This window comes from Anser cygnoides, chromosome 5, assembly GCF_040182565.1.
Source record: "Anser cygnoides isolate HZ-2024a breed goose chromosome 5, Taihu_goose_T2T_genome, whole genome shotgun sequence".
Lineage (NCBI taxonomy): Eukaryota > Metazoa > Chordata > Aves > Anseriformes > Anatidae > Anser > Anser cygnoides.
In genome coordinates this window covers 1,021,932-1,041,011 of record NC_089877.1, presented here as the reverse complement: position 1 = coordinate 1,041,011, position 19,080 = coordinate 1,021,932, and the positions used below count along the sequence as shown (strand labels likewise).

At 39.0% G+C, this 19,080-nt stretch overlaps 1 protein-coding gene and 1 long non-coding RNA gene across 3 annotated transcripts in view; one reads left to right on the top strand and one right to left on the bottom strand.

Annotated features, from left to right (window-relative positions):
* Positions 1 to 8,798: 8,798 nt before the first annotated feature.
* Positions 8,799 to 19,024, bottom strand: LOC125183484 (uncharacterized). The gene is made up of 3 exons (XR_007165560.2): positions 18,756 to 19,024; positions 16,059 to 16,138; positions 8,799 to 10,878 (listed from the first exon to the last, which is right to left on the bottom strand). It is a non-coding gene; the product is annotated as an uncharacterized lncRNA (long non-coding RNA).
* FAR1 (fatty acyl-CoA reductase 1) overlaps positions 18,922 to 19,080 on the top strand; it is a 37,932-nt gene continuing 37,773 nt past the window's right edge. Inside the window, exon 1 of one of the 2 annotated variants that reach the window (XM_048070005.2) lies at positions 18,922 to 19,073. The gene's annotated coding sequence lies outside the window, so the exon portion shown is untranslated. The remainder of the gene's footprint in view (positions 19,074 to 19,080) is intronic. The other variant, XM_048070006.2, reaches the window with a different exon arrangement.

The following is a 19,080-nucleotide window of genomic DNA, read 5'->3' as shown; positions in this document are numbered from 1 at the left end:
TTTGTATTAGCAAGTGGTGTAGCACAGTAGTAATGGATCTGTAGAGTAAAACAGTTGATTCTGGGGTCCTGATTTCACTTTGTATGTGTCTTGGTAGGGGGCTACTCCAGACTAACTGTAGTGCTGTGGACTGAATAACCAGTTATCTGTTGGGGCACATTAGGAGGTCTCCCAGAGTAAATTTCTAGTTTCAGGTTCTCCACTGTATGAACAAAGGCATGATAATGAGAGAGGATCAGGAGATTTGTTTTGTAAGTGCATGCCTGATTTGAGTTAAAGTGCTGATGTAGCTGCACCCTAAATCATCAAACTTGCACTGCTTCTGAAAGAAAACCTGAATGCTAAGGTGAACAAGAATTGTTTTGTTCTACATTCTCCAGTGGGAACCGAAATGTCACATGCAATCATCATTTGAGTTATGAAATTATGCCCTTAGCTCTTAAGAAGAAAATAGGTTTCCAGGTATTAGAAAGGTTGGTGCTAAGTTCTGGCATGCAATAAGCAAATCTTACTCAGCGGAGTTCCAAATTTTCAGTTTGCTTTCTCTGTTCTCCTCCGTTTGGACTCTGGAACATGGTTTTGGATATGGCATGCAGTATCCTTTCTGAACCAGTTTTGATATTTTTTTTCCTCCTGGCAGAATTAGTCAACATGCTCTTATTTTCTTACATTTTAAATATGCCAGGAAAAAAAAAAGAAAGAGTCCTCCCTAACTGTGTCATTTCCTTCATCACAGGAGGATTCAAACAACTTCAGGAAAGAGAAAACATTCTGTGAACCAATAACCTACCTCTTTTTCATGTAACATGTAACAACTTGAATATCTAAGAAAATAATGAGTTCCAACAACTTTCTAAGCTCCTTTATTGTTTAGAGCTTCCTTTATCAATTGTCCTCCTCAAGATACTCCATGCCAAAGTTGCATGTGTGTCTTGTCCCGTTGTACATGGCAACACAGGGAATTTCTCTGTGAAGGGGAAATTTTCTTCCTTTCACCTAGCATTGGCTTTAACTTCTCTCAAGTGTGGGCTATGACAATTTCAGCAGATAGCCATGAGCAAGAAAATATATATTGACCCATAACATTTTTCTAACTTTTGCTAATGAAAAGCTTCATGGATTTTACAAGAAAATTAGATAAAACGTGGTTTTGAGCCATTTTTGGAAGAATTTCTATTAAAAGAAATATTACTTCTAAAGAACTCTGGTCAGCAATGATGAACCTTTTTTGTGTTTTATGAGAAATTTCTACAAAAACCTACTAGTTTTACCCAAGACTATAATATTTACCCGGAGTGTGGCACTCTAAGAGTAATATCCTCTGTTTCAAGGTAGAAGTGCTTTATTTAACATGAGCAGCCATCTGAAGTGTTTTAACAACACTCAAGTATTTTCAAATCAAATTATTATGATCATAATCATTTTCAAAACACAGCATTTTTTGTTGTCATACTCATTTCACGCAAGTGAGCCATCATTTTGAAAGTACTAAAAGAAGCTATCAGATTAAATATGATCCAAATGTGAGTTTTGTAAACATAAGCTTTAACTAATGGGAAGACCAGTATAAATGCTTCTTTAATACGTTTTAAAATGTCAACGGGAATACATAAATATTTTATTGTTTGAAAGATGAACTCCTCAGAATTCAGCTGGGATTTGATAACTTTCAATTTTAACTGAGAACAAGTCTTCCACCACTGTCTAGGCAGTAGAAATATCCTAACTGGGGAATAAGAAAGACAGACCCTGAATCCCAGAAGCACTATATTGCCTGTCACAAGGAAACTACCAGCAAAAATGGTTCAGGAGCTGCAAGTGAAGTGGATCTATAAACAGTAAAGTATTCTGGACAATGCTCCAAGGTATGGTAAATGTGTCTGAAGAACTAGAGGAGCGTGTCTGCAATAATCAGCTTGTGGCACATATTAAAAGAAAGTATGTGAGAAAATCTGAATTTCAAACAGAAAGACACAAATCCTTAATAATGTAACATCCTGGAGAAACTGAAGATAGCAGCTCAGGAAACAACAGAGGATACTAATGTGCACGGCAAGATTCCTTCAAAAAGTGCAGTAAATGAAGGTGTGTGGGTTGGTAATTTGGGTAATCTCATAAATTTTTCAAAGTGAGGCTGACCCTCTACTAAAGGATAGGGCTGAACAAATGAGATATGGTAGCCTTGACTACACTGAGAACTGCAGGATACAAAGCTAGCCACTAGTGCACCAGTGCACTAACAAAAAGGGTTATTGCAGCTAGAACAAACATAGCAGTCCATGTGAAATATATGTCCTGATATAGGATAAATCCTTGCAGAACCCCCAAACAAAATACATTTGTTGAAGAATTAGAACATGGTCCCAGGCATAAATTATAAGCAGGATTGACCTGCCTGAAAGTAAGATTAAAATAAAACAGCCATTGCATCTTTGACTGGAGGGAAACAAAGAACACTCATGAAGAAATACCATGATAGCTGGGGCAAAGAATAACTCTGAGCTGCCCTAAAAGAAGATTAAAGAGGTAGAAGAAAGAGATGATGGGTGAAACTGTGTGTTGCATATGACATGTGAAAGCCAAACTAAAACTAAAATCCAACTTTTTCTCAACCTTAAACAGCTGAAGCCTTGTAACAGAAACTCGAAGTCCTTTGTGTTACATTACACCACTGAGAGGATGATTCCATAGGTACAGGCAAGGGAAGAATAAAAGCATGTTTTCAACTTATAGAATCATAGAATCATAGAATATCCTGAGTTGGAAGGGACCCATAAGGACAATCTAGTCCAACTCCTGGCACCACACAGGTCTACCCAAAATTTTAGACCATGTGACTAAGAGCACAGTCCAAACGCTTCTTAAATTCAGACAGGCTTGGTGCAGTGATTCTGTGACTCTATGATTCTATTAAAGATATGCATTGCAGTGGACCTTAGAGTCCTTGTCCCCTGACCACATAGATAGTGAACCGTCTTTAGAATGCTGCAGAGTCTTGCTAATGCACAACCCCTAATTTTATTCTCCTGCAAACCCAAGCATGAGAGAAGAAAGAAGGGGTGATGTATAGTCAAGTCACACCTTGTTGTGGAATCAGAATAGAGCTAGGGCTTACATCTATGTTTGTGCATGCAAAGACGATCCCATCAATCTAGACAGAGAAAGACTGTTAATCAGCCAAATCTCCTGTGTGTCCAGAAGGCAGCATGTTTGATCAGCAAGGAAAGCCTAGCACTGTTTCTTACTTCCATTATGACTAAGCAGCTAACTCTGTCATCTGAATTTTTCTAGATTAAGTCACCTTTAAGAGAATATGCAACCTTGTCCAGAGCACAACTCCTAGTTACTTAACAGTGCCGCAATCAAAAAATTATTAAGGGAGATAATCAGGCTAGTCTCCCTTATACACTGACTATATGTGTGTCTATTGCAGACTGTAGAGATATCACATAACCCATCTGGCTGCAGTAACCTCAGAAATGGAAGCAGTATCATTGCATCCTCATGGCACTGCACTCAAATTAATTAGCTGGCCAATCAGAAACAGAGCTTTTCCAGTTTGCCCTGTGGTGTATAATATACTATAGCCTGGGCTAATATCTCCACTCTGCTTCCTTCTGGGGCATGTTAGCCTGCTGGGAATTTGCTTAGGGTTCTTTGTGCTCTGCCTCCTGTGGGGTGCTGTCAGTTCTTGATCAGACAACTCTATCTGACTGCATGGGGCCTCAGGATGGAAAAAGGCCTCTGAGTGCAAGAGGAATACAAGAGGAGCACATCACTGCATCTTCAGCTGGACGCACAGCTCCATTTAATGACATATCTAAGGGGAAGAAGTAGGTACTGATCTGACTACTAGTCTAATTCACTTACAAGCATCTGATCCCAGTAAAAAACACAATGGGTCAGCACTGCTGCTATGCTTTGGGAACTGTCTGCATTCTTTATCTTCCCCTTTGAGTGATGTAACAGACAAGCAGAGACATTTCATGCTATTACATGAAATTTAATCTGAGATCACAAGCCCTAAAATGTCTTTATCTCCCACTCCCTTGATTTCTGCCTGGTATCACCAGCGAGTGCCAGAGCTCCATTGCCCTATCTTGATACAGTTTGATTTTCCTTTCAAGGTAACCTTTTTTGTGAAATTTCTTGTTTTGTAATACTTGAATTGAGGATTAATTTCAAGATCTCTGCAGTGTATTTTGTCCTAAATTACTGCTGGATGCACTTACCTACATAGTAATTTAGGGTTTGGAAATTACAGAGCCCTGCAGTGCTGTGGTTGTACATGATTCTTTGTTCATAGGCGCACAGCAGAACTTACCACCTACACACTAATGCAAAGAACAAAATGAAACACTCAAGCTCTGTGCTTATAGTGCGTCTAGGTTAATTCCAAAACAATTATGTCTCCTTTCTCATGCATAGGCATTTATACAAGCAATAGAGTTGAAATCAGTATATATTAGAGTAATGGAAAGACCGGGGGTTGCAGAAAGAGCAGTCAGATTTCATTTTGAAGTTGGTCAAGAGTTGGCTCTGCTTTGAGTCGGGGGTTGGACCAGATGAAGCCCCTTCCAGCCAATTTTTTTTCCATGTTTTTATGATATGAAGAGATTCTAAGAGATTGTAGCATCCTGTCTAATAAGAGAAGAAGAAGATACAGGATAGTGAGGACAAGAATGGGAATATTGGAGGAAATGAAAGAAAAAGTTAGCCTCTGTAAAACAATATGGAGGCTTGATTTATCTCCAGTTCTTTCTACCAAATAGATTACTGTAGTTTAGGCAAAGTTCGTGGAACTTTGGAACAATTTTCATTCCCATGAAATACCAAAGAATGTTTAGCTAGTGGAAACAGTTAAGCTAAATGCAATTGATATGATTTTAGGGAAACCAAGCTTGGATAGAATAAACTTACAGTACAAAACAGTATTTTATGCAATAGTAATTTTGGCAAAATCCTGCCCTGCATTAAGCAGAAGAAAAAAGTAAGATTTAAACTCCAACTATACCCTGAAAGTCACACCCAGACTATGGCCAAAGACTGGACATCCTAGGCCATCATGAAGTAAGAAGAGCTATTAAAATGTCTCACGGAAGAAAAATGCTCAGTTTGATTTCTTCTACAGTTGAGCCTCAAAGTTCACCAAATTAGTCTGAATAAAGTTTGCAAAGGTGTTTGATTTTTAGGCATATGATTGCTTCAGATCCTGATTGGAAACCCAGGTTATCTAAGTAATGCACTCAAGTCTAATCCTGCTAGTCAGTCCTGCCAAGAACAGGGATAAGTGTAATTTACAACCCAAGAGATAGACAATTGTTTCTCTCCTGAGGAGAGTGGGATCTGTTTTCCCCCTTAAGAGGATCCTGGCTAGAAGGAGGGATCTATTTTCTAACTCACATACTGCTTCTTATCCACATCTCTGTTCTGAAGAATTTATTATATAAAGTGGAACAGTGAGCAAGAGATTATTGAAGATTCACACACAAGCTATATTATAGCCTGCTGTCAAGGTCTTTCTCATGGACCTTGGGAGAAAGAATTAACACTAAAGATACTAATTGGGCAGTGAGGACTGAAGTCATGTCTGCCAACACCTGAATGGAGGTGCCTTAATAACCAGATTACTGGACCCTTAGATATCTACAAGATGAGATCCCAGCTCAGAATTATTTCTGCGTCCTGCAGAGTTGATGAATGTTGCATTTAGACCGATATTCTTAGGGCGGGGATTCTGTGTCTCTGCCTGCACAGAAGTATATGTGCATAAGTTTAGCACTTAAACAGTGAGTCTGACACATTCAGGCTGCAGTAGACCATCTTTACATATGCTTCATGGGCAAACAAGGCATTTTCTGTAATTCCAACACACCCTGAGCTTGCTGGATTTGCTGTGCATTTGCAAACCATTGTTACAGTATATGCAAATTAAATCCAAATCTTCTGGGAAATGCCATGACTAATGTGTGTTTGTTAGACTGTTTGGGATTTCTGAACATCCTGCTCTGTGCTGAGGACTGAATGATAGTACAACTAGAAACCTTTGACAAATGGCCAATATCCTTCAGTTCTCCTTAGTCAAGATTTCTACAAAGTCTTCAGCAAAAAAAGGCTGGGTCCTTGGGAACCTGAAGACCTGATATCCTTGCTTTAAGAGTTAAGTCCTGTTTCAGATTGCAGAGATGTTATAGCAATATTAGAGCTGCAATCAAAAATCAAAGCATAGAATATAAATTCTAGTGTCTTAAATAGAAATCATTTAATGGCAGCAAGTGTTACAACAATGCCTTGGGAAAGTTTAAGTTTACTGTGTTGCCAAGAATATAAAAGTACTGTCTAATATGGCAAATGTTAACATGAGGCTCTCTAGTATGCTCAACTGACTGCAATTTTTCTGAGCAAAGCACTTTCTGGTGTTAGAATTCATATAGTTCATTACTTGATGAGAAATTATCTTAACAGAGCTGTCTCAGCACCGGTGGCATCTCACAGCTGTGCACCATAAACTTAGATTACATTGCTCAATAGCTGTAAATTTGCTCCGTGGACATTAACAAAGATAATAACTGCCAAATTGAGCCAATACTTTTCTCAATGTTATCCAAAGTAAGAGCAGTAGCAGACACTTAAGGAAATGGAATAAAAGAAAAAAAGGCAGGATGGTGCTCTCTTTGATATTCAACATCTGTCTTTCATTGGTGTTTACATGTCATAAATAAGCTGGACACTGTATATGGCATTGTGGCAATGGCTGCAAATCAGTGTAATATACTATTCTTACACTTAGTGCTTGTGGGCTCTCTCTGTCTTTTGTACGTTTTTTTTCTTTTTTTTTTTTTTTTTTTTTTTTCTGTTGCTGACTTGTGGCTGTGGGTGATTAAATTAATTAATTGCAGGAAGTTCCACAGTTTCTGTGAATGTGATCTCCTACCACTACTGCTATTTTTCTAAATTTTAATTTCTAATCACATTCCGGGTCATACCACTCAATGACCTACATAGGATTCTAGAGTCAGCCTCAAGCAGGTGGGAAGAAAGTCAAAAACCTCAGAATGGGTACCAGGACCATGGCTAAGAGCCAGAAGATACACGTATCCCAGACTGATCCTTTTGTCTTTGTACTGCTATATCTGCTGCATGCTATATCATTTAGAGATAGTTTCCAGACTCTGGCCAGGGATGATAGCAGAGCAACTATTTCACAGTAGCAACAGGAATTGCTTTTCAACATAACATTTGTTTCATCATGACATGGTTTCCTAAGGTAGGATTTGCATTTGTCCATACTTTAATATCTCTGACAACATGGAATCTCCAGCAAGGATATTGCTCTCATTTACCCACTGAAGTTTTGTTTTGTCATGAGTCTGTAGCTGTTCTTGTGGTTTATCCAGGGCTCTACATGTTTTGCCAGCCTGAAAACCTTGATGAAGAATGACAAATCTTTGCTAGGGGGCATGACCACATTACAGGAAAGAAAGTCAATGGCACTTCACATCACTAATGTTCAGCCACTCATTTTCCAAAATGAATTTCTAGCATAAATAAATCTTGCTGTCTCAGACTGTGCACTTATTCATTTCTGTTAAGCCAAAGATGTGTTTTGACCAGGGGAGTACAGCTATGTTCTGGCAAAGATCTGCAAAGAAGATGTAACCCTGTAGTCTCAACTGAAATAGCAGGAATATTTGAAAGAATTTTTCCAGCTCAGTTGGTCAGATGGGAGCTCATCAAACCAGGCTATGGGACAAGAGTTTATTAAATGTCTTAAATAGCTAAAAAGACAAAGGTGAAGATCCAAGGATGGGGAAAAATTTTGCTCTGTGTTGACTAGGCATCAAACTATTTTCATAAAACCAAAGAACATTGCAAGTTGGAAGGGACCTGCAAGGATCATCGTGTCCAATGCCTGGCTCCACACAGAATTACCTAAAATTTAAACCGTATGTCTGAGACCATCATCTAAATGCTTCTTAAGCTCCAGTAGGCTTGGTGCCATGACCACTCATCTGGAGATTCTGTTCTAGTGTCCGACCATGGTGAAGAACCTTCTCCTGATATCCAATCTGAACTTCCCATGTCGCATCTGTATGCCATTCCCTCGAGTCCTGTAGCTGGTCGCCAGCAAGAAGACATCAGTGCCTGCCCCTCCACTTCCCTCGTCACCACAGTGATGTCACCCATTTGACATCATTATATTCATTTACTCCATAAAAAGTAGGTAGCTGGACTTGTTCCCTTAATGTAATTAAGATTTCAGCATCAGAACCCAAGATGAGCATAAAATCTACCTGGAACAGTTTAGTGAGCTCTGTACTCTCTGTGACCCTTTTGGTGGTGGAAGTACAACCATGCATCCAAGTAAAGGGCTCAAACACATTGCAAAACAGAAAGCACATCACAGTCACTCACAGTACTTACATCACAGAAGTTTTAGCCTTGGCATGCGAAGCAGTTTGGAGGCAAACTCCAAGCTGACTTTGATGATTAACATTTCTGAGAGTTCAGTGTACAGATAAATTTCACTCGATATATTAGTTTCATACACAATGGAATCTTCAAGTTGTCTTGTGTTCAAGTGTTCTGACAGAGTTAAAATGGCACAGGAACTAGTAATAGTAGTAAAGGACCAGAGAGATAATTATTTCAAAATTACTAGCTGCATATTTTATTTGTTGATAGATATTATTATATGCATAATGACAAAAACCTATATATAAAAATAGAGATTTTAAATGTAGATTTTTAATAGAAAGAATATAGATTTTTAATTATATGTTTTTAAATTGCATCAATCTAATTCTTTATTTTTCATAAAGTATAGTTTAAACTTTCTCATATGTGAAGATAATTGATTAAACTGTGACATGTAATTACGGTGACATCCAAGCTCAAATGAATTAATCACTCTATGTTTCAAAGACCTTTCCTGAAATTTCTGGAAGCACAAGAAAAAAAAAATAATTTGCCTGCTGGAAGCAGTGTAAGTCAAAATAAATTTTGTCCTGGGAACAGAATGTCATAAAATCTTCCTGGATGGATTTTCTTTATATCATGTTCATTTTTAACTTTGTAAATAGTATAATTGCATACATCTTTTCCAGTTTTATATTCAAGAAGGCCCGTATTTGCCCAGTCAGTAAGTTAGACTAGGTTAATCATATGTGACAACTCAGCTGTCTAATTTTAAAAGATAACTTTTTAACTTCTTTGATGTGCTCTCATACTAGCCATCCTCACTTGTTTGGTCTTGTGTTGCTGATGAAGCACTGACATAAAAATGCAGATACACGTATATAAAGCCTATGCTTGTATACCTAAAAATATTGTTTTTTGGAAACACTGATATACTAATGCAGTCACAAAATAGGCACATTGCAAGTAATGAGTGTGCATTGTAATGCCGCTTTCATGAAATACGCACAAATCCATTCAGGATTCTAGTATTGTATCAACATCTCCATTTGCTTTTGATGGCCAGTCTTCAGCTCTTCCCCATCCATTCACACATCTTCATGTTTGCAATTCTTTTCTTTCTTTTACCTGCCCTAATTTCTATAGCCATTCTCTTAATTATGCCATTCTCTTCTTTCTTTTATTATTGTCCTGTTCAGAAAATAATTTTCTTGTTCAGAAAAATCCAGACAGGTACAACCTGGAGCCTTAAGAAAATGATACTCCTTGTGAATCTGTGTCAAGAGAAAGCCACATGTTTCTTGCATAGCAGGATTACTCCATGGCAGTACCAGAGGGTTGCTAGCCTTGCAACAGCTGTTAGGGTTGAACGGACTGTTGCATTAAGTTTGAATGAACAAAGGCAGTATTCATGAAGACCAAGAATGATAACTAGCCCTTGGGGCCACACAGCAGAGATGCGGCTATGAAAGAGAGCTTGAAGAGATCCGCAGATGGGAGCACTCCACCAAGCTGGCAGCTCCTCTGCTCTTCTGCACCCTCAGTACTATGGTCACTACACAGGAAAATGTGCCTTCCAGCATTGCTCTGGGGATTCAATTCCAAATCCCACAGACGAACTCTGTAAGGGCTTTGTCTTTAACTGTCTCCCCAACCCAATCAGCAATAGCAACTCCCTGTGCCAGTGCACCTGACTGCAACTAAGATAACCGTAGAGCTTTTTAGATAAAGTGTCTCTAGGGCAGAAAGTATGGGCTTCTGGTGGACTAACAGCAAATAGCTCTGAGCTGTAGAGAACTGATATACATTGCTGACCTGATGACAAGACCATAGTTCTCTGTGCTATCCCTGCAGCTCCGTTTGGGTAGGCAGTCGTATGGTATAAGCAAATTGATGCCCAGAAATCTGGTATGTATCTTTTCTGAACATATAGGCTTTACCCACTAACTATCCCTTGGAGTCACCTGAGCAAGCAGGAGTTTTTTGACTCACTTTTCATTCAGTGCAGGCTACAAAAAAATAACGGATCCACCTTTCTTTAGGGAATTTTTCTGTTCTCTCTGGCTTACCCAACTCTCTGTTCTCTTCCTCAACTGCTGCAGATGCCTCTTTCCATTCAGCATTTTTCTGCTACAGGATCCACAGGCAACTTCACAGGAGATACTTAGGTAACTGTGCCGGCCACGACATTGACGTAACTTATCACTACTAGGTGTAACTTCACGTTCAGAACTTCACTTCATCCATCCCTCTCAGTGGATAGTCAAGGCAGAAACAGCTCTGTCACAGTTCTTCCACTACCCTACTGAAATCTGTTCTTGAGAACCTGGGCACTGTGGGGACAGAAACCAAAGGCAACAGAAAAGTGCCCTGTATTTGACAGGCTAGGTTTTCTCACCTCTGCATATTCCTTTGATGAAGAGGGGCTTTAGCACAGCTTGCTTCAGTCTTCTGATCTTCCTGTCATGTCAAGTGGCAAAGAATATAATACAACATTATCAAACAAAGGATAAAAGATCCAATAAACACCAACAAACTGCGAGCTTCTGAAGCAGTGATTATATTACTGATGAAGACATACCACCTTATGTCATGGCTGAAAGCATGAAATGTCTTACTTTTACCAGACTAGACAGGGAAATGTATGAATTATTTTGATGTTACAAAATCAGAAACAGTCACTAAGCTAAAAAGAAATAGCTATGGAGGTAACACCGTTGAGAGAAGATGTGCTGCTTATAACAAAGGATATTATTAACTGCATACTAGAACAACAGCAAAAATTATGAAGTAATCATAAGACAAAAGCTTGTGTAATTTTATGTAACTACAAAGATTGAGAAGATTGTCCTTGACATTGTAATAACTTTGTTATTTAGATTGAGATTGTCCTTGTTTATGTGAACTAGATGTTGGTATGTGTAGTCAGTCCTTGAGAACAAACTGGAAGCTTATGCAAGAAAAATACAGCTAAAATGTAAATAGAAGGGGGAATAGAACATGAACTCAAAGGTAGCAAATCTAAGAATACGTTATGAAATTATTAAGCAAAAGAAATAAGCATATTTCAGCAATCATATATGGAAAACTAATAGCTAAAATGAGTGAAAGTGAAGCACGAAATAAGCTGACAAAAGGAAATGGCAGCAGGCAATGTTGATGTGTGGACACACTAGTGTAATTCAGTGATAAAATGAAAAAACATCATCAACACAAATAATTAATGATTACCAATTTGAATTGACATTAAAAGAGCCTATAGCCTAGAGAAATATGTAGGGGAAGAAATTTCATTTATATAGAAATGCTTATAGAAATGTGCTTAAGAACCAAAAACACTATGTGCTAGAGCCTCAACAGTTTTAAATAACAGAAGAGGAAATGAGAACATACTTAACAAAGTCACAATTTTTGTGAACTGCTGACATGAGGTAGTTATTAGAAAAACAAATATAAGGCTAATCTTTCATCAAGAGATCCATTTTCTGCAGAGGCATGAAAATATTTTTGTTTTGTAAGATCTCAGTGAAACTTCTTCTGGAATACTGTATACAATTATGAATTGAATCTGGAAAAGAAGTGAGGAAGGGCTCCCAGAATGATTAAGAAGGAGATTCTCTATACAAAAGAAAGTTTACAGAATGTGGCTATTCTAGCCCAATAAGATGAAAGCTGAAATGGGAAATAATTGTTCTCTACACATGGAATCATTGAATCAAAAGGCAAGTGGTGGCAGAGAAACAAAGTTGTACATTGATAAATACATTTAGAATGGAAATTAAAGGACAATTAAAAGAAAGTTAAAAGAAACAAACTAAAACTGTGTTAAAAATAGAATACAATCATTATACAAAGGGACCCTTCTGACTCAGTGCCTCCAATAGCTGGGCACTAGAGCCCATTAGACTTCCTTTGATCCTATGTACATAACTACACTGCCTGTCTTACAGCTTTTTTCAGCCAGTCTGCTGTTCCTAACTGAGCAGTAACTTTCACATCTGTAATATCTGGTACCTTTCAACAACCTGTTCTTTACTGGACTGTTATATTTTAGTCCTATGATCTGTATAGCCACATTCTTAAATGGTGTGATGACCTAAGCCTCACATGGCCATAACTAAGCCTCTGTCCTTCCTCTTAAAGGATCGCCCTTCCTCTTAAAGGTTCACCCTATAGCACTTCTTGTAGATATCAGCCATTCCAAAATGCAATTACATCAGAAAATTTCAATAGAAAAGAAGAGAGAAAATATCAAACACAAATATCACTAATATTGAGTTGACAGAACATAGCATGGCACCAGTAAAGGTAAGAAGTGTTTTAGTCAGCTTTTTCAAAATAAGGAGATTTTCTGAGATTTAATTTCCAATTTTCTGAAACTTAATTTCCAAAGAAAAAAATAAATTTCTTTGGAAATTAAGTTTCATACTTTTGATCATACCTGTCTCAGGACAGGTACTTTTGCTGCTTTTAAGTGAAGCACCAAGAATGCAAAAAGAGAAGTGACATTTGTGTGTAGTCATGCAGGAAAAGATAAGAATCAGCCATAGCTGATAGCTGAGCAGCTTAAGGCCTAAAAGGCAGAGTATGGCCCAATGAAAGACAAAGTGTGAAAGGCCAGTATTTTTCTGTGAAAATTTTTCTAGTGAATCTAGTCTTTTTGAACGAGCTTAATGCAAAGGAAACACGCCGTTGCAGACTGATTTTAAGCAAAGAAATCACATCTAATGATGACAACATCCACTAGAAAATAATCACCAGTGCTAAATACACAAGTGGAAGTAGAAATTACTTGCTGAATTCCTTTAAAGTCTGTTTTGGCAGTACAATATATAATGTCGTTATTAATGGCTTCAATACAAAAAGGGAAGATATAGTTAATAATATGTATGGAATCAGAAAGCTGAAACAGCTGAAGTGTACAATATCAGAGTACATTTTGGGAATATCCAGGTACTCCTGAATACTGAAGCAAGAGAAAATTGAATGAGATTTGATAGTACTGGATGTTAGGCAGTGGACCGAAACTGTTACAAAACTGCTACATGCTAGAGACTTGTTCACTGGAGAATGACACAGAAGGAGAATTACATGTGTACGCATATGTAATTTCATGCAACCACGAGAAAGACAGATAAAACCTAGGAGAAAAGTTTCCAGTAGGGGTGAGTTAAATATTGCCTTAATTGCTCTACATAATTATAGTTGCTAGGCTCACACTAAAGAAAGATGAAATGAGGAAAAGTGCAGAGAAGCACTACAAGAATGACTAGGGATGTAGAGATCTTTCATGAGAAAAGACTAAAATAACTTATTTAGCCTAGCAAAAGAGACCGCTGTAGAATATCATTATTCTTTATAAATTCAATAGAGAATGAATATTAATTAGCATGAAGAGATATTTAAGGTAAAATAAATGTGTATACACTTGAAGAAATAAGGGGCATAAAGTGCCCATGATATATTTTGTTTGGAAACTAGAATGAGGTTCATAACCATCAGAGGAAGAAAAATCTGGAGTCGATGCAAGCAAGAAAGCTAGATTTGGGAGAAGGATTATACAGTGTGGTTTTCCTTAATAGTGTAGTTTTGCAGATGATACTAAATTGGAAAAAGTGGATGATAAACCAGATAGGTGTGCTGCCATTCAGAGGAACCTCGGCAGGCTGGAGAAATGGTCCAGAAAGGGCCTTATGAAGGTCAACAAATGGAAATGCAAAGTACTGCTCCTGGGAAAGAACCCCGTACACCCATATAGATAGCATCAACTGGGTGGAAAGCAGCTTTGCAGAAAAGGCCCTAGGGATCCTGGTGGACAGCAAGCTGACCATGAGTCAGCAATGTGCGCCCACAGAAAAGAAGGCCAACAGCCTGGACTGCAACAGTAAGGGCATTGCCAGCAGGTCAAGGGAGTTGATCCTTCCCCTCTACTCAGCACTAGTGAGACACTTCTGGGGTCACAGTGCAAGAGATAAATGGACACGCTGGAATGAGTCCAGCGAATGGCCATGAAGGTAGTCAAGTGACTGGAGCATCTGTCATATGTGGAGAGGCTGAGAGAGCTGCACCTGTTCAGCCTGGAGAAGAGAAGGCTCAGGAGGCATTTTATCAATGTGCAATGTGTGTATGTTGTGAAGAAGGTTGTGTATCAATGTGAAGGTGGAGCCAGACTCTTCTCACTGATGTCCACTGACAGAATGAGACGCAACAGGCACAAACTGGAACACAGGGAATTCCATTTAAACCAAACAAAAAGCTTTTTTTTTTTTTTTAACTGTGGAGGTGGTCAAACACCAGTACAGGTTGCCCAGGGAGGGTGTAGAGTCTTCATCCTTGGATACTCAAAACCCAGTTGGACATGGCCCTGATGAACCTGCTCTACTTGGCCCTTCTTTGAGCAGGGGGTGGACTAGATGATCCCCAGAGGTCCTTTCTATTCTGTGATTTAGTGGTTGCATAATCTGTACCAAATATACATTGTAATTCTAAGAGTTGCCACTGAAAAATGAAGAACTAGCACATTAGCATGGAAAACGTACAGCGTGGAAAACATGAGCTGTACATTAGCACAGAAAATATACAGAAGATAGCAGAGTGCATTCAACTCCAAGCAATATAGAAAGTAACCCATCCAGTTTGTACCTCTACACCTAGTATGTGTTAAACATATTCAGGATTAAATTTAAAAAACACCCAGAATGCTAAGTAAGTATATTCAATCAGTTAATTCATTTGTAAAAGACAAAAGCAGCACTTGACGAAAACCAGCATTACATCCTGGGAGAGTAAAATTGTAACAGTTTCTTCTCATGAGAGGTTTGCTCTGTTTTGAAGCCAAAGAAAGCTTTTAGTACTGTGACTAGTTTTAATACACAGATGAAAATAATTTCCTGGACTTTTCCTAAACTGGTTTAACTACTTTTGGTCAGGCCCTTTGCTTTCAACCATAGTATCTCAAATTAGAAAACAAATAGTTTTACCTGTATTAATTACAGTATCCTGTACCTCATACAAAGCCCTGGATTTGTGCTTTTGCGAAACTGCATCTCCCATATCACAATGAACCACAGAAGCAAGTTTGTAAATTCTAGCATAAATTCTGCAGTGCATTCCAGGACTGGAATGCACTGCAGCTTAAGGGTAAGATCTGTTAATGCTCATAACATCATAAATACACTCTTTATAAACACCCATACATACAGCTGTTAACTGAATTTAAGTATCATATCATCACAAGCACAAATGAAGTGCTACTACCATGTAAGTTTGCTGTACAGAAACTGCTTGTGTGCATACTTCTGGCAGCATGGAAAGTAAAATTTGATGATGACTAATCCTTGAACTAAATGGTTGAATTTACCATATAGAAGCTCACCAAGCAGAAGTGAGCATCCATTTGGCTCTCATAAGTAGCTAACTTGTGGTAAATACATGCCTTATTTTATGCAGAAAAAAACACCCTTTATAGTATGTCCACAGCCTATTGAAAAAAGAAAAAAAAAAAACAAAAAACCACATGACTGTTGTTTGCCTAAAACCAGTAGTTTCTGAGGTATATAGTGATGAAGTTATGCACAGAGAAACAAAGTTTTTATATGAACAGCCTGTTCCTGTGGCATGGCTGTCATTTCTAGTGATACCTCATGATTTTGGTACTTGTCCTTTCTCACTTCTGCTGGTGGCACTTTTCTCAGTTTCCAAAGCAGGGAGACTGGGGCACCTAGTATGAGAAGCAGGGTGTAAAAGTAAAGATTTAAAGGTCAGTAATATGCACAACATTTTTACAACTCTTGGGCTCGTTTAAAATTGGAGAGATGCAACTAAGTCAGTCCCTAGAAGATTCCTGTGAATGAAATAACTTGTAGGTAGGGGTCAGAAACCTGAATGGATATAAAGACGTGAACTGGGTCTCAGTCTCTCTTTCTCTTCCCCTTGACTGTGACTATGGTGGCATTTGTTTCATACTCTCACAGATAACAAACCAAGGTTTGCCTTTGGAGGCTCTTGTGTTTGTTCACCTGGAGATTTATATAACCCTGTGTCACACTACATTTTTGTGCTGGGTAACAGGCTTTCAAACACCTTTGTTATTTAAACTAATGCAAACCTATGTGTTGGTTTTTGTTTGTCCTTTTTTTTTTTTTTTTTTGTAATTTATTCAGCATTCCCAAACTAGAGCATGTTTATGTGCCTTCTCATTTTTTTCCTCTGATGAAGATTTCGCATTGCTACCTAGTATAACCAGTTGGGTAGGTTCTTTGAGAAGCAGCCGTATGTTACTGTATTGAAGTGCAAATGCATTGTGATACCATGTCACTGTGATGTTTTCCTGCTCATAAATAATTCAGGAAGGATAAATTAATTGTGACTTTGAAAGGATTTTCTGGAAAAAAAATCAAATCATTGGATCTCACAGTATCCCTAAAATTTCTAAGGCTCTTGAGAAGCTGAAAAAGTTTTACAGCATTGTGAACTCACTCCATATCACTGCGATGCTTTGCTTTGTTGAGACATTTTGTCCTAGTGCAGTAAGAGACTGAGTCAGAAAAATGTTACTACATTGAAACATGTTGATATTTTGAGTTCACTGAACAGAACTCACCAATTATCAGTGCAAATGGATAATGCTGTGCTTTGGCTGTTCTTATACTTGTAATGATCTGATGGCATTGAAGGTAGCTTTGTGATGTTGTGCTCTGCTGTGTTGCCACTAAGTCACCTCGTGGTGCTGCACGGACCTGATGTGTGCTGATGACATGGTGATCTTGTCAGAGGTATGGAGCCCACAGAACCCATGAATGTGAAGAAAACCTGTGAATTTCAGCCTATCGATTACATGCTTGATAACTTCTACATGTATTTTTCTGGTTTTCCCCTATTCTGCCAAGAAATTTGATTTAAAGTTCTGATGCCAAAATTGCTTTATTATTATTATTATAGACTACAATTCATATTGAGTGCATCAGCTAAGGTATTGTCATTGCATTATAACATATCATTAATGAGCTATGACAATCATTAGATTATACAGCATTTATTATATAGAAAGTTTAAAACCCCACCATTTTTTAGCTGTTATCAAATGAGAAAATGAGACTGGACAAAACAGACTGCTTTGCCCTTGTTGAAATACCACTAATACCTGCCATTTACTTCCAGCTGATGTCATACACACATTTTACAAAGTGACTTCTGAAAAATGCACCCAAATTGAACCACTGTAATAATTTGTATGTGCCTGATAGGATGTGGACTTTTTTTTCTTTTTTTTTTCTTTTTTTTTTTTTTCTTTTTTTAATAATCTTTCCAAAGAGTACATATGCACTGGAAGTAATTCTGCAACTGTATCTCTGAGCTGCTATGGGCTCCACCATACAGGGGAATCTGAAATGCCTATTTCACATAGGCATTCATTCCTATAGTCAGAAAGACTACAATATGTCAGGATTTCACCAGAACAAGAAAGTGAAACATCGGTGCCGTAATAGCTATAGCGAAGTAGTAAAATCTTTCAGCAGGATCGTGGGAGATTTGAACTCAGACCTGTGCACTGCCTGGGTTTCCTGGTTCTCCTGTATAGCAGATGATCGGATAATGCTTCAGCTTTAATAAGCAGGTATTAACCTGAGGAATAACGTCTTTGAAAAACTGCCCACTAGATATTCTGATAGAGTCCAGCGTTGTGTGATTCTAAGTGCTCTGTTAAGAGATTAATGTTTTCATATCCAGAGTATGGTTTAACTGCTATGTAATAAATAAATCACGGGAGACTCATCAAACAATGAGGAAAACATAAATTGAATAGCTGCTGATTACATGAGCACACCTCCCATTCTAATGGCCTGGATCAGGCAGAAACTGTTCCGAAAAGTAGCATGCAGTTGCACAAGCAAAGTCAATGTTTACAGCAGTTCTCATATAATAATTTATATGCACTGTAATGTGAGCTAATACCAGTTGGGCAAGCTCATATTGGGTATTTCCTAATTTTTGAACACTTGATTTTTTTTTAATCTGATGCATGTCCACCTGTGCAATGCGTAGTTGTGAAACGAATGGTGTATGGTGACAGGGCATGGCACAACGGCACATTGCCCTGTATGGCCTGGCGATATTTGGTAACAAACGTGGGGTAATGTAGCACAATGGGTTTTGTAGCAGAGGTGCGATGTGTATGGGCAATAGGCCGGTAATTACAGCAGGGCACAGGGTCCAGGGGCGTTTGGCTGGCTGGCAGGCGCAAGCTGCCGAACGTTTCTCAAGCGTCAATTCAGCCAGTTACAACCGAAGCCGGCCTAGCGCCGCACTGCTCCAGCCCCCAGCAATTTCACACATACGAAAGCACTGCAGGGCGACAACGGGCGAGCGGCGAAGGCCTCCGGCCCTCCTCACGGAGCCGGCGTGGCGGAGGCCGCCTCAGGGTCGCTGGGTGTGACTCCCGCCCGGCCGCCAACCCCCGGCGTCCTCGTCCCTAGGAGCGGCAGGGCCGAGAGCCAATGGGCGGGCGCGAGCCGCGTGCGCAACGGCCAACGGGAGCGGCTCTTTTAGGACCGCTGCGCGGGGTGGCTCATAGCGCAGGGGAACGGCGGCTGGCGCGGGGGCGCGCGTCCGGGGAGCAGCGCACGGGGCTCGGCGGGGGTCGCCGCCCGCAGCAGGTAGCGG